The sequence below is a fragment of the Pleurodeles waltl genome, chromosome 3_1 (assembly GCF_031143425.1).
Source record: "Pleurodeles waltl isolate 20211129_DDA chromosome 3_1, aPleWal1.hap1.20221129, whole genome shotgun sequence".
In the NCBI taxonomy this organism is placed as follows: Eukaryota; Metazoa; Chordata; class Amphibia; order Caudata; family Salamandridae; genus Pleurodeles; species Pleurodeles waltl.
Genome location: NC_090440.1, coordinates 830,499,263 through 830,514,368, shown reverse-complemented (window position 1 = coordinate 830,514,368; position 15,106 = coordinate 830,499,263). Strand labels below are relative to the sequence as shown.

General features: G+C 43.7%; 1 protein-coding gene across 3 annotated transcripts in view; it reads right to left on the bottom strand.

Annotated features, from left to right (window-relative positions):
- LOC138284668 (uncharacterized) overlaps positions 1–15,106 on the bottom strand; it is a 353,800-nt gene that overhangs the window by 191,727 nt on the left and 146,967 nt on the right. The gene's annotated exons all lie outside the window — the stretch shown is intronic.

The following is a 15,106-nucleotide window of genomic DNA, read 5'->3' as shown; positions in this document are numbered from 1 at the left end:
GCATGTTTACTTTCTTATTTAACTGCAAGGGAGAGATGCCTCTGTGAGTGAATCCAGAGAATGGAAAGCCCATGCAAGACCTCAGACTCGAGGAACGAACAGAACTTAAAGAGACAGTACATACACTGCTGAATACTCAATGTGTGAGGACCGCACTGCAAAGAAAGTAAACATGCTGATGCATTCTGCATACTGACACAAACCAAAGCATGGAGAGTCAAGATTAAATAAATATTGTGCCCTGAGGAGGACCTCATGAAATGATTGAGCCCCTTGTTCTGAGGTTGGAAAGCGTTGGCAAGAGTGCGTAAGGAAGTTGGAGTTTCCTTTCCCGCAATACAGAAGAAACTAAATAACAAGCGCCCAAGGAGAACTAGGGGATAGAGACCAGGAGGAAAGGGCACTCGCCACATTTAGAATTTACTCTTTATTGCGAGATTTGGGATCCCAGTGACCTGGTTTAAGCAAAACCTGTGGTTTGTTCAAGGGTTAGCTTTTTCAGGACTCTGGACATTGAGTATTTAAATATAAATGATTCTTCTTTCCTTTAGTGTCGGTACCATCCACTGTTTTGTTATGTTGGGGCGTAGGGAATCACAATGTGATTATCTGTACTTTGTGTATTTCTTTGTGAAGTATTTTTGAACTTGTATATACAGATGACGAGGCGATTTTGTGTAATTAACATGACGCAAATTAAGTAATGAAATGTAAAAAATACATTATTACACACAGAGTTAAGATGCTGTTTTGTGTACCTGATTGCAATTAATAAATTGATAGCTGGTGGGGGTCTTATGTGTATCGTGGTTTGCTTTATCTGATCCCTCCACCACTTATGACCTATAGGATCAAACCCCTTTACTTTGGGTTTGAACATAAAGCCCCTCTGATCTGAAAGCTCTACTTGACCTATGACTTTTCTCAACCGTGTTGCCAGAAACCTAGCTGTGAGTTGGTAGGAAACATAAGACAAGGCCACACAAGGGTTTTCCATGCATGCCTTTACCCCGCATTCATTCAAGCGTGTTGTCCTTAACTTATTATATATGACATTTAAAAACATATGAATTTACATGTGTTGTAAAATATTGTTTGATATAGTAGCAAAAAAGAGGCCTGCGTGGTACTTACCTTTGTGGTAATGTCCTGTGGGGTAAAGACTCCATACCCTTTGTTACGAAATGCAAAGGTCTAGTGTTGTTTATGGTTTACTGACCATTACATCCAGGGTAATTCTTAAATCTAGAGGGAGCTGGCCCAACCTCACAGCATCAATCACCATCTTCAGCCCAGCAATAGCAAATCTTGCTACTTGTTTAAAGAATTCTGCCAGAAAGCCACTGGATCCCAGCATTTTCTGACCTTTTATCTCTTTGAAGGCTTCTAACAATTCTTCAGCTGAGATTTATTCCTCTAGGAGATCTTGTGAGCTGTTTGTGAACTGTGTCATTGGGAGGTTCCAGACAAATTCAGGTAAGTCAGCTGGCACGGGGGCCTCTCTTCTAATGTATAGCTGTTGACACTGAGCTGTAAAGATCTCTGTGACCCCTGCTCATCTCCCAATGCTGCAAATGTTTTGTATGGCATCTTTGCACCGGTACAACCAATGGAGAAGCTTACCAGCTTTATTCCCCCATTGGTACACCTTGTGAAGTTGACCTTGTTTACCCTGTCAGTGTTTGCATTAGCTATGCACTAGTGTAATATTGTGGAGGAGTTGGGAATCTACCATATATGTTGATGCCAAATCTAACAGCTTCGTCCTCAACTAAGTATTTCTTCCTGCTGGGGATTGTTTCGGGCAATAGGTTAACTAAAGAGTCTGCCTCTCATGTATCCTTTGTATGCCTTTCAAAGCATTATATGAGCTCATATAGAGCCTTGGTTCAAAGTTCAGCATTCCTTTGTGATATGTGTTTTGAATTCTCCTCTTAGTATTCACCATGTGCAAAGTGCCAACGGCTTTTGATCCCTTCCTGTGCAGTGCCCAGAACGCTTTTTATTGCCAATTGGTTTGAGAGTCCTAAGACCATAATTTAGGATCCTGACACGTGTCTAGATTTGTTTCTGGTGCAAGAAGGTAATCTAATCTACAGAAGATCTTACATTTCCCACAGTAGAAGGTGTGACCCCTTCAGTTTGGGTAACAGCAAAGCCTTATGTTACTTAAATTCAGAACTACCGTGAATTGCGCAATTACTTGCTGGGGTGCTGCTCTGACCTCAGATCCGTCGAATTCTCGGGATACAAGCCCAGTAAAGTCTCTCCACTACAGTCAACTGGCCCTCAGGTAAGACTGAAATCATTCAGGATACACATTCCAGGAAGGTCTGATGAGAGGGAGGAAGCATATACATTCATATACATTCACTATGGATGTATATTTGCAATAACGCACCCCAATAATAGTAATATATCTGTCCTCCTCACCTAATGCTTTAAATACAGCAGTGTATTTAATTTTACTGAGCAGGCTGTATCCATTCCAAGTTGCTACCTGTGTTGTGCCCTGTATAGCCTCAACTACACACTGACTCATGATGTTTCTTGTGACATGATGGCATGTGTGGGTATGTCTATCTATGTCTTGGTACCCCAGTGCAACTGCTGTGTTCTTCCCTCAAAACAAGCATTTTTGCTAACTCCCCAACCTTCTACCCCCATCCTATCCTTGTCAAACTTCAAACGCCTGTCCAGTGATAGATGTAACTAGCCACCAACATGGCTGAGCTGCCCCATGGGGTCATGCATCAGAACCTACTGTTCCTATACTCAATTAAACTAATGAACTAATGAACTAATGAACTAAAGAGAACCCTGCATGACAGAACCTCAGAACAAGCTGGTTCCATGCCCAGTGTTCTGGCATGGAGACATGTTACATCATTACACTTCTTCCTCTTTACATTAGAACAGAAATAACATGAGAACAAAAAACACATTTGAACAGAAAGAAAAAGAGGGTAGAAAGAACTACACAAAATCACGCAAATGTAAAGGAAACCTGCGTGTTCTGACACTCCTACGAGTATTATCAGACCTTAAATCAATGTCAGAGGGAAAACGATAAGAAGTATCATCTCTCCTGTCGGCCACACCACACCCCCCAAAATGTGCTACACGACTATGATTCCAGATGCGACCATCATCCGTCTTGACAGCATTTTTAAACAGCTTAATGATAGTTTTTGGAGAGGTATATTTTGACCAATTTTGACACCCAACAGGAGCTTTGACCTTTACTTTATCTCCAACCTCAAAATTTTTAACTTTCGCATTATTCCTTTTATCAACATAAATCTTCCTTTTGCTTTGCAGAGACACTTCTTTGTCTCTCCATTCCCCAATACCATTGTTTTTCAAACCCTTCCCAGCAACCATCCAGCCAGGACACAAACAAGTATTTGGAGACCTTCCCCTGAGCAGTTCAAAAGGAGTCTTCCCTGTTGATGCATGAGGAGTGTACCTGTAAGCTGTTATACGACCCTGCAGTTCTTTTCTCCAATCTAAACAGTTTACCTTTGCTAATTGTATACTCTCCTTTAAAGTCCTGTTAAATCCCTCCAAAGCACCATTCGCCTCTGGATGATATAACGCAATTTTTTTATGTACAATTCCACATTTTACAAAATACTCCTCCATCTGAACAGAACAGAACTGCGGACCATTGTCAGAAAGAATAGAGTTAGGAAAACTCTTGCGTTTGAACACAGATTCTAAAAAACTGATCACAGATTGAGAAGTGATCTCTCTCACCAAACTCACCTCCACCCATCGTGAATACAAATCCAGCAACACCAACAGGTAAGGAGTCTGATGTTCTCCATGCAATGGCCCCACAATATCGATAGCTAATTCATCCCATGGACTTTTTGGTAAACTTCTACAAACCATAGGTGAACATCTTGGTTTGAGTACCTTATCACTAGCTTGACAAGGTGTACACTCCCTAACAGTACGTTCCACCATCAAATCTAATCCAGGCCACCAGAAATCCTGACGGATGCGCTCTTTGGTTTTAGAAATGCCCATATGCCCTTCATGAGCCATGTTCACGATGACTTCTCTCAAACTCAATGGGGGAATCATTCTTGTGCCCCTCATTAGAACACCATCAACAACGGCTAACTCATTCGCAACTAACGACCAAGGTTTAACCAGACGTCGAGACTTATGCTGATCCAAAAGAGACATCAAAGAACACAATTCACTATCCTTTTGCAACTCATCCCTCCATTCATCTTCCCTTACAGCCCCCAGCGTAACATCACAAACTCTTATGCCACACTCAGCATCACATTGATCATTTTCATCCTGAGATTTATCATTCTCTACCACCTCCACCAATCTCGACAGACAGTCTGCCGTTACATTTGTCTTTCCCGGAATGTATTCAAACATGAAGTTATACTCCTGTAAGGAAATGACCCATCTCCTGATCCTCGAGGAAATCGAGTCCAAACCCTTCTGCTCAAAAATTTCTTTCAGGGGTTTATGATCAGACCTGACTACGAAAGAAGATCCCCACACAAATTTTCTGAACTTGTTTATGGCCCAGAAAATTGCCAACGCTTCCTTCTCTATAACAGAATAACATATCTCTGCCCCTTTCAAGCATCTTGAAGCACAAGCTATTAGCACCTCTTGGCCCTTCCTGATCTGAAAAAGAAGAGCACCCAGCCCCTTTATACTCGCATCAGTAACAATGAAAGTGGGATTCCCAGGTACAAAAGCTTGTAAGTTTGGTGCATTCCTGAGATCATTTTTTACTTGTTTAAATTCTGTACCACACTCTTCCGTCCAAACAAACTCTGCATTCTTACACATCAACTTCCTTAGATTTACGGTCTTATCTGCAAAATTTCGTATAAATTTGTTATAAAATTCTGCCATACCTAAGAATGAAGAAACCTCATCTTTTGTACACGGTTCTTTTAACATTTCGATAGTGTCCACCAAATCCTTTTTAGGACTCACCCCCTGCCGTGAAATATGATGACCCAAATAGTCCAGTTCAGTGACTCCAAATTTACATTTGCTTCGCCTAACCCAGCATCAAGCATCCTTTTAAGCACAGCATGCACCCTCTCATCATGTTCTCTCACGTTTCTCCCACATATTAATACATCATCCTGGTAGCACTTTACGCCTGAAATGCCTTTAAAAAGATCTTCCATAATCCTCTGGAATACTGAGGCCGCAGAAACCAGCCCAAACGGCATACGCAAAACACTTGAAGGCACCCATTGGCGTAATAAAAGCCGTTAATTCTTGACACTCTTTACTCAACGGAACCTGATGGTATGCTGATGCCATATCCAGAGTGGTAAAATAGCAAGCACCATCCAACGATGATACTAATTCCTCAATATTGGGAAGTGGGAACTTGTCAACCACCACTTCTTTATTTAAGGCACGAAGATCCACACATAGACGGATTTCATTATTTGGTTTACGTGCCACAACAATGGGAGCTAACCACTCCGTTGCCTCTACAGGCTGTATAACACCAGTGGACAACAATTTATCTATCTCTTTTTGTACAGCGTATTGGACACAAATGGGAATGCGTCTAACTTTTGCCACAACTGGTACTGCGCCCTGTTTCAACTTAATATGGTGATTGTACCCCTTTAAACACCCCAAGGTGTCACTGAACAATTCACCAAAAGCTCTCACAAACTTGTTTTCGTCACCCTCAATAGATTGTACCTGAACAGATGGATGTGCATTAGGATTGAGAATGACACCCAAACGTGCTTGATGACTCCAGCTCAACAAATTATCACCCCTCTCAGCAACATAAATCCTAGCATCAGTGAACCTACCATTGTACTCAATGCAGTCATCAAAATAACCTAATAACTTAATTGGCAACCCACCATAACCCGTAGGTTTAATATTAGGTTTGAACAGTTTCTTCCTTCCTTGAAAATTCTTCATAAAAAAATCCTTTGAGAGAAACGTGATGTGAGAGCACGAATCAAATTTCATTTTGACTCTAACATCCCCCACCAAAACCCACTCAGAGGGATGTTCCACCTCACTCTCACTAACTTGAAAACTGACTTCCTTTATTTCTGATCTAGAATCTCTCCTATTCCTCATCCTACAATTTTTTCCAAAATGTCCTCTTTTTCCGCAAACATTACAAGTAATCCTATTAGCAGGACACTCACTTGCATTAGCCATGTGTCCAAATCTTCCACATCTGTAGCAATTTCCTTGAAAAGGTGTTGCAAACCTCCTATTACCCTGTGTCTTTCCTGCGCTATTTTCTATTACAACACCTTTCTCACGGACACCCTCATATTTTTTTTCCTTCTCATCTTTTTGTATGACTTGACACTCCACTTCTTGTGCTTTTACACTGACCTTGTCTTCTTTATGTGCTTTACTTAGTTCTCCAACACACTTTAACATATGCTCTACCCTTTTTGCAATACTAACAACCTCATCCAACGGTGGCTCGTCCTTTAGCCAGAGTTCTTCCCTCACTTTTTCACTGCAACATCTCAGCACAAACTGATCTCCAATCCTTTCTTCTACCAACGCCCCAAATTTACAACTTGAAGCCAACTTCCGTAAAGCCGTAATATATTCTTCAACACTCTCCTCTTTCCCTTGCTCCCGCAAACCAAAATGGTACCTTTCCATAATAGTACTAATCTTTGGCAAGTAATGTAAATCTAGTTGTCTTGCACATATTTCATATTCATTCAACCCCCTCTGATCAGCTTGCGACAATGGAGGTAGATTTTCCAACACCTCCTGTCCTTCACCCCCTAAACAATGTAACAAAAGTGCCTGCTTCCTTTCACCACTCAAATTCGTACCACACACCCTGGCATAATTCTCAAAAATCTTTTTCCATTTCTTCCACTTAATAACCGGTTCTCCTGGATCTGACAAGAAAAACGGCGGCGCCGTAACATTCTGCATACTCACAAGAGGTGTAAAACACTTCTTCCCCACAATATATTCCAAACCCTACTAGTTGCTAAAAGTACTTAAAGTCCAAAAGGTGTGCCAGTCACTGTATGTCCCAGCACGATGCCGCTATATCAAACACGGGTCATCAGGTGTGTTTGTCACCGCAGAGATGACCTTTTCAGTTTAGTTCATTTTACAACGCCCAATACTTGTATTCCACAAGTGCAATAAAGTTTCCAAAGAAATGTATATTCCCGTGACCACAAACCAATATAGTGATCCTTATCCAGTCTCCGTCTAAGTTTCAACTTCCAATAGACCGTCGATGTTCTTCTTCGATGTCCTCCAACAATTGCGCTGTAAAAAATAAAAAATAAAAAAATTAAAAAAAAATTCCTTCTTCCTCATCTAAGATGGCCGCCACGAAACATTTGGTCCGTTTTCTTCAGGCAGTTGGGCTTGCTTTCTCTTTGAGCAATCTCGGATCGTTTTCCTCACTCAAAATGGCCGCAACCAAACATCCAGTCTATTTTCTTCAGTCAATCTGGCTTGTTTTTCTCCTTTCACCACACTCAAGATGGCCGCCAACAATTCCCACAGCTTTCAGTCCTTTTCCAATTGCTCACTGACCTTCTGACGTCGTGAAGCATACAGAGACCACTTTGATCCTCAGTAAATGCTCAAACAGCTTTCCACAAAGCCCCTACAACCGCAATTTCACACTTTTCTCCGCTAGAACATGCTGCAAGACGCTCAATCCTCTCCCAGCACGTCTCTGTAAGTTATCTCCGTTTTTCTCTTAAATAATCCAAGCTCTTCCTTCTTTGTTGTTGTTGAGGCTGTCCCTTCCTCTGTGTTCCTTTCTCCGCCCAAGCGTCGCCAGTGTAATAAAGTGAATCCACACCAGATGAAGATATGTGGTAGGAGGTATTTATTACAGCCTCAACCAACAGCCAGCATATCAACTGTCATGCAGGGAACCCTGCATGACAGAACCTCAGAACAAGCTGGTTCCATGCCCAGTATTCTGGCATGGAGCCATGTTACATCATTACAGATATCTCTGTAATCTCCTGTTAAGTGTTTGTCTCAAATTACACCACGGTATGGTTACCCTTTGAGTAAATGTCATGCCACATAACCTATGAACAAAAGTATAGTTCTTGTGTATGGACAGCCCTGTACCCCAACCATCAATGTTAGCAGGGTTGTAAGTTTGTCATTGCTAATCTATAAGGACAAGAAATACACTGGCCCTCTATGAAGAAATCGTCAATTATTAAAAATAAAATAAACTTAGCTCCACTGGTATATTCGGAAGTGGGACATTGAAAGTTGTTCCCGTAAAGCAGGAATTTTTTAAATTACCCTTTTTTCCAATTAATACAAGTATAACTGTGTGGTGGTAAAAAGAGAGATATTAAAACTATGCCATACCTTTGAAGTAATTTATCGGAGTGAAGTGTTGAGTAATAGCAATTATCTCCAATTAAGACTTAACTTATTAAAACAATGGTTAAATGAGGGGAAACTCGATTGGTCCAAAGAGTCCACTTACAAGGTCCAACGGGTCCTTTTTAATGTGGACAAAAGTTGCATTGGGCCTCTGCACCAGTGGAGGTTTCTATAACATATAGTTATAACGGTGCAATGATTGAATGCTAAAAATTGCTAACAAAGGAAACTGGTGGCACATAATTACCATAAAGTTGCAGATAGCTCCAAAAACGTGAAATGAGATAAGGTTGCGTCCAAAATACACTAAATTGATCTTCCTAGTTTGACAGCCAGCAGACACTATTTCCCCATAAAATTGCCAAACGCAGGATTTCCATCTGTCTCAATGTGGTAATACTTCAACCATCTGCACGCGCATAAATGTGGAGCTTCAAAAGTTGCCTAAAATGTGAGAGTTAAAGGGTTACACCAAATGTAGTGTCCCTGGGGTTACACTATTTCAAAACTAAAATAATGTCTCTGGGAAGAATTAAAAAAATGAGTGTTTAGTACCTCCCTTGCTGTTTTCGTTGCTTTTCTTTACTGTTTATAACATTAAAAACAGTTTAAAAAGAGGATGTTTAAATACTAGCTTGATGGCAACCCTCCTGTGACAGTATCTTCTTTGTCTCAGAAACAAAATCACGTACATATACAGCACCATCTAAGGGGGGCGTGGCCAACTTAAGATGGCACCAGATGCAAGCCAATGAAGCTCTGCGATCCGGGCCCTCCTGGTGGCGATCATCCTTCACTGTGGGGGTAAAACCAATGATGGCGGGCCTGGGTCATTTAGTGGATTCCCCGGGACCGAGCAGAGCCAGACTGCCTTTGGTGGAGAGACGTTCAAGGCCACCTCGGTTGTGCATGTAAGGTGGCTCCCAAGCAGAGCGGGACAAAGCAATGCCACCCACCTTGCGGCAACGGTTAGCTTTTGGCTGGGGAAGCTGTGTCTTGGTCTCTCCTTGGCTGACGCAGTTGTACTGCCTGCACTTATTAAGAAGGCAGGGGACTGTAATTAACTGAACCCGGGCCACAAGGGAGCATCCTGAGGAGGGCGGTGGTGCCGCCCAATGAAAAGCATCCTCTCGGGACACCCAGAGAGACCAGACCAACTGCCCTAGTCTGCCGATGCGTGATTCCCAAGGGCTACGTCTCTCAAGTGGTGGGAGAGGCCTGCCAGCTCAATGGACACACAGTGAAAGGTCTGGGGGGACCGGCCTCTGGTGATAGAGGCGCTGGGCCTAGAAGTGGAGATCTGCCATCTTTCCTGGTTGGTAGACTGCCCCAACTCCTGGCCCCGCAGGGAAGGATAGGCCAGCTGAAGGAACCTAGGAGAGGCATTGACAAGGTGTGAGAGCACCCACCTCAATGCAGATGAAGTGCCTGACAGTGGCAAAAGGATTCAAGGTGAGTGTGCAGTGCTCGTGCTGGCTAGGGTGTGCAGTTGGCCCCGTAGGTGGGTTTAGTTCACATGGCGGCCCAGCCGTGATCCCTCCTTTGCCAGGCTGGGGGGTTGACTTGGTTGGTCATGGGGATCCAGAGTGGTGTGCAACCTAAGGTTGGTGGTACGCCCTGGTGCTAGGCGGCCCCGCACTCTTCACCGCTACAAAACCACATCCTGCAAATGCCTGCTGCTGCTCCTACCTGAATTCCCCCCCCCCCCGGGCTAGAATATAGGAGTATGGAGCATATGGGGGCCTGCCCCCCAGATGCACTGACCATCACTTGGGGGGGGCTCAATCTGACATTGCAAGAGGCCATGGACAGGGTGACTAAATCAGGAGACCCGGCAAGACCTGACTCAAGACTGGCCACTTTTGTGGAAGCTATGGGCTTGGTTGACTTATGGCAGGCAAACAAACCATGATACACGCCAATACTCACGCGCAGCTAAATTCATATGAGCTATCTCCCAACTTGACTACTTTTTAGTTCCCACATTATAGAGTACTAGGTACTATGGTACCACATTCCTCCCCTGAGGCATTTCAGACCATTCGCCACTGCTCACAAAGGTTCATGTGGATGTCCCAAACTGGACGGGAACATGGAGAGTTGACGAATGGGAAATGAAGGATAGAGAGACAAACACAATGGTGGCCACAAAGACAGCCAGCTATTTTACAGAAAACAAGGGTACCGTCCAATCGGCCACTGACCTATGGGGAGCATGTAAAGAGGTCCTGTGGGGTCAGTTGATTGCACACATGGCGGTCCTGAGAAGTTATGGGGAAGCAGAAAGCCAGAAACTAGAGGAGCAATTGTTGCGGCTTGAGGCCGATTATGTGGCCATACCAATGGGGATTGGGCGCATAAGATTGGAGAAGTCAGGCAGGAATACGAAACACTAGTGCATCAGGGGGCGAGAGCTCGATTTCGGGCCACCAAGGGTCGGATATATGAGGTTGGCAATAAGGCAAGTAAGCTCCTAGCATTGAGTTAGTGGGATTAGGACAGAAGAGATGGTTAGGAAAGCACCCTTTTTTGGCATGGTTAGCTGCCACTTTTGTCTGGTTTCTGATGTGATTTTGACTGAAAGTGCGCTGGATCCCTGCTAACCAGGGCCACAATTGGCACACTCTTTAACATCCACTGTAAGTCTGTAGTAAATGGGGCCCCTGGTACCAAGGGCCTGGGGGACTTAGGAAGGTCCCTGAGGGCTGCAGCGCCAGTTGTGCCACCCCTAGAGATCCCTCACCAAACCCACAGAGTGCTGCCATATCAAACTGCGTGTGTTGGTGCAGGCAAAATTGAAAACATGACCTGTCACATACCTCTGTGTGCCAGGTTCCCTACCACTGCATGTGCCAGGTATAAGTCACCCCTAAGGCAGGGTGCATCAAAGCACATGTAAGGGCATACATACATGAACAGATATGCGCCTGCTATGTCTCTGTTGATTCTGAGACATAGTAAGTCAACAGGGAAGCCATTTTAAATGCAAGTGCTGGACACTGGTCATTACGAGTTCCGTAAATAGGCTGTAATATGTGTTGGAGTCTAACGACCAATGCCTTTGGGGCTGTCACATGAGGGACACCTTGATCCACATGCTCACGAACTGCCCGAAGTTGGGGGCATACTGGAGAAGGGTGGGCAAAAAAAATTCGGAGGCCACAGGAGACAAGGTGAATCTCACACCCCAGCTGGTGTCTCTGGGGATCAGGGTTGGCCAAACCTGGGACCGCTATAGCTTGCTGTTCTGCAATCTGGCCCTGATGGTGGCCCGCAGGGATATCCTGAAACACTGGGGGACGCGCACTTTGCACACTATGAGGGAATGGGAGGAGGGTCTCGACTGGTGTATGTGGGTGGAGAAACTAGTATATTAGGCATGGGACTGTCCACGTAAATTTGAGAAAATATGGGGTCTATGGTGAGAGAACAAGAGGATTAGGGGCAACTAGTGGAAGTCTGCCACACAGACAGGCAGTTGAAGCATCAACTTTGCAACGACTGAGGGGATCTCCCTGGCATGCTGTGAGTATTGACTGGAAAGAGTCGTATTTTTCATGTTATTATTCGGTCCTAACCCTGGGTGGTTGAATATAATTCTGAATGTATACTGTATCCGCAAGTCCTCGAGGTTGGGGATAGGGTTATGTTGTTTACCTTCTTGCAAAATTCAATAAAGAGATTTTTTTTTTAAAACAGTACAGAACCATCTCATGGGATTTACACAAAGATATGCAAATGTAGCAGTCAACCATTAGGGGTCCACTCAGGGACACAGAAGTCTGTGCGTCTGTGCTCCAGGGAGGAGCTAGGTGCAAAACAGCAAGTAACAATTAACTTTTTGGAGATTTTCTGAGGCTCAGAACAAATCCAAACAACATCTCCAATCCTCACTGGGTCAAAGGCGTGTGTATCGACGACTCAGCGAGAAGCCAAGCACTACCTGAATTATTTCTTACAATAATAAAAAATCCAAACAGCTTCTGGATCCATGCTGAAGCACAAAGCTGAGTCTGTGCCCCACAAAGCTGTCAGTTATAGGAGCTAATGGTTCAATAAGGCCTTATTTAGTATTTTGTTCAATATATAAGTAGCAACTTAGTCACTATATTAAGTCAATACAGGCGAATTCAATATTTCAGGCAACATCAAATTTGCCAAAACGTCAAACCTTTAAGCTAGCCATAATGAGCTTAGTCCTGTATGTAATCATAGATAAAGTGCATACTAATTATCAAAAAGGCAATCAAGAAAGTACAGATGTGCAGGGTGTCCCAAGTGATCACACATAAAAACAAAGTTATTATGGAAGAATTAAATGTGTGTATAAAGAAACAACAATGACCCAATTTAGGAAGAATTCATAATTTACAAAGTCCGTAAATCAATACACACCACCAGTTATAATGTTGAAAACATTCTGACCTCCTTAATCGCCTTGTGAGGTCAGCAGCAGGACCCTTTAAAAAAGATACCGCTATATGGAAGTAAAATTGAGATCAGAAATATCCCTAGTTTTTACAAAGGTTGGCCAGATGGTTAGATCAGTCACTTACAAGACTAGTGGTGGACAATCTCTTATCATTTTCACGAATAGCACTCGGGATATCTAAAACAAGAAAACTGTGAAAAAGTATAAACATTTATGAAATAACGACAAGAGTGAGTCAGCCTAGTGAGAAGGCTGATGAATGCCTATTCACTCGCATACCTGGAAATATAGGAGATTTACAAAAAATTCAGGCACTCCAAACGGAATCAACTGTATGTATTATCCACATACCTTTAATACTCTATCTGTGCCTCAGTAGAGACACCCAGGCTCACCCAAAGTTGGCTGTAGCATCCTCGCTTGCGAGGTCTAGATAAAGAAACTGGCATTCTACTTGGCCCAGGTAAAGGGGCCTAAACCTCATAGTAGCTGGACTAAATCAAGACAGAGCAGCCATCACTGTCTGGCAAAGGGATTCTAATGAAAGGTATTTCTAATGAAAGACTTGTCATGTTTGCACCAAATAAAAAATAGCCTCTGAGACTCTAAATGAAGCGTGGAGAATTTACCATGCTACAGCACTAAGGCGGTCATTCTGACCGCGGCGGGCGGGGGTAGCCGCCTGCCATGCGGTCACCGCCATTTGGCCGCTCTGCGGGAGGCCATTCTGGCTTTCCCCCTGGGCCGGCCAAAGGAGCGCCCGCCGGCCCAGCGGGGAAGGCCCTGCAACAATGGAGCCGGCGGAGTTGCAGGGGTGCGACAGGTGCAGTTGCACCCGTCGCGATTTTCACTGTCTGCAATGCAGACAGTGAAAATCTCTCTGGGGCCCTGTTAGGGGGCCCCTGCACTGCCCATGCCAGTGGCATGGGCAGAGCAGGGGCCCCACGACACCCGTCCCCACCATCCTGTTCCTGGCGGTAAAAACCGCCAGAAACAGGATGGCGGGAAGGGGGTCGGAATCTCCATGCAAGCAGCGCCGCCATGGAGATTCAGCCCAGCCAGGGGTATTCCGGCCGGAAACCGCCGGATCCCCTTTTCTGACTGCGGCTTTACCGCCGCGGTCAGAATGGGCATTGAAGCACTGCCAGCCTCTTGGCGGTGCTTCCGTGTCCCTCCACCCTGGCGGTCCATGACCGCCAGGGTTGGAATGAGAGCCTAAGTGTTGTGCTTTGAGCGTATGGAAACTCTTAAATAGAGCTGCTGATCAAGGAAGATGCTCAATGAAAATGACCTACAATGGAGGAAGTTATCAACGTTATTAATATGAGACAAACCAGTATATATATATATATATATATATATATATATACATATACAACAAATTAAACAGGAGAAAAAAAACATTGGAAAGCAATCAGGGTTGAAATATGGGGAATATAAAGTATGCATTTATCATAATTTGTTGCTTAAAAATCCAGGTAACTTAAGAAATTAATTACTGAAATAAACCAAATGTTTGGAGAAAGACTGCACAACAACATATGTATAATAGACTTACATGTGTCCAGTGTGAGGACATATGTAGCAATGTACATGTGTGGTAAGTCTGCATAATCCATGTAGACTGAAAAAGCAACAGATGCTAGGTACAACCAGAACAACTGACAGACTATAAAACAATACAGTTATTAATGTGTAAAGAAACACAAAAAGGCAAAAGTGGGTCAAAACCAAAGATTAGGCCGCCTAAAGTTCATGTTCTCACAATGAAGTGTCATTCTTAAGTTAAACCTGTAAGAGAGTTGGGGAAGAATACCCCACTGTTTTTTCTTGTTTTTTTCATCAGTACAGTTACCTGGGTGCTAAGATAGCTCTTTGTAGTCCCATTAATGTAGGTAATGTTCAGCACAAGACGGTTTGACGGTATCTTCTATCCTATACCAGGACTGTCCAAAATGCACCTGACAACACTGATATCCATATATTCACTTTGTGTTACTGGGGACAATGAGGGGAAATGTACCTCCACTCACACTCAATAGACTGAGGGCCGATTTGAGGGATGATGCCTCAATCAGGAAGGACGGTGTCAGAAACGCAGGCTCTACTCCTTCCTGTGAGGATGGTCCTTTCACTTCTATCATTGCACAAGTTTAGGAGGGCCATTTTGATCACTCATTTCCTGGTTCTGGCTCGATCATGGCCTACAGCTAGGTCATTAAATTTTTAAAAGTGATCTTCGGGTCTTGGCTGACCCACTGTAGCCCTACTGGGAGCATAGCT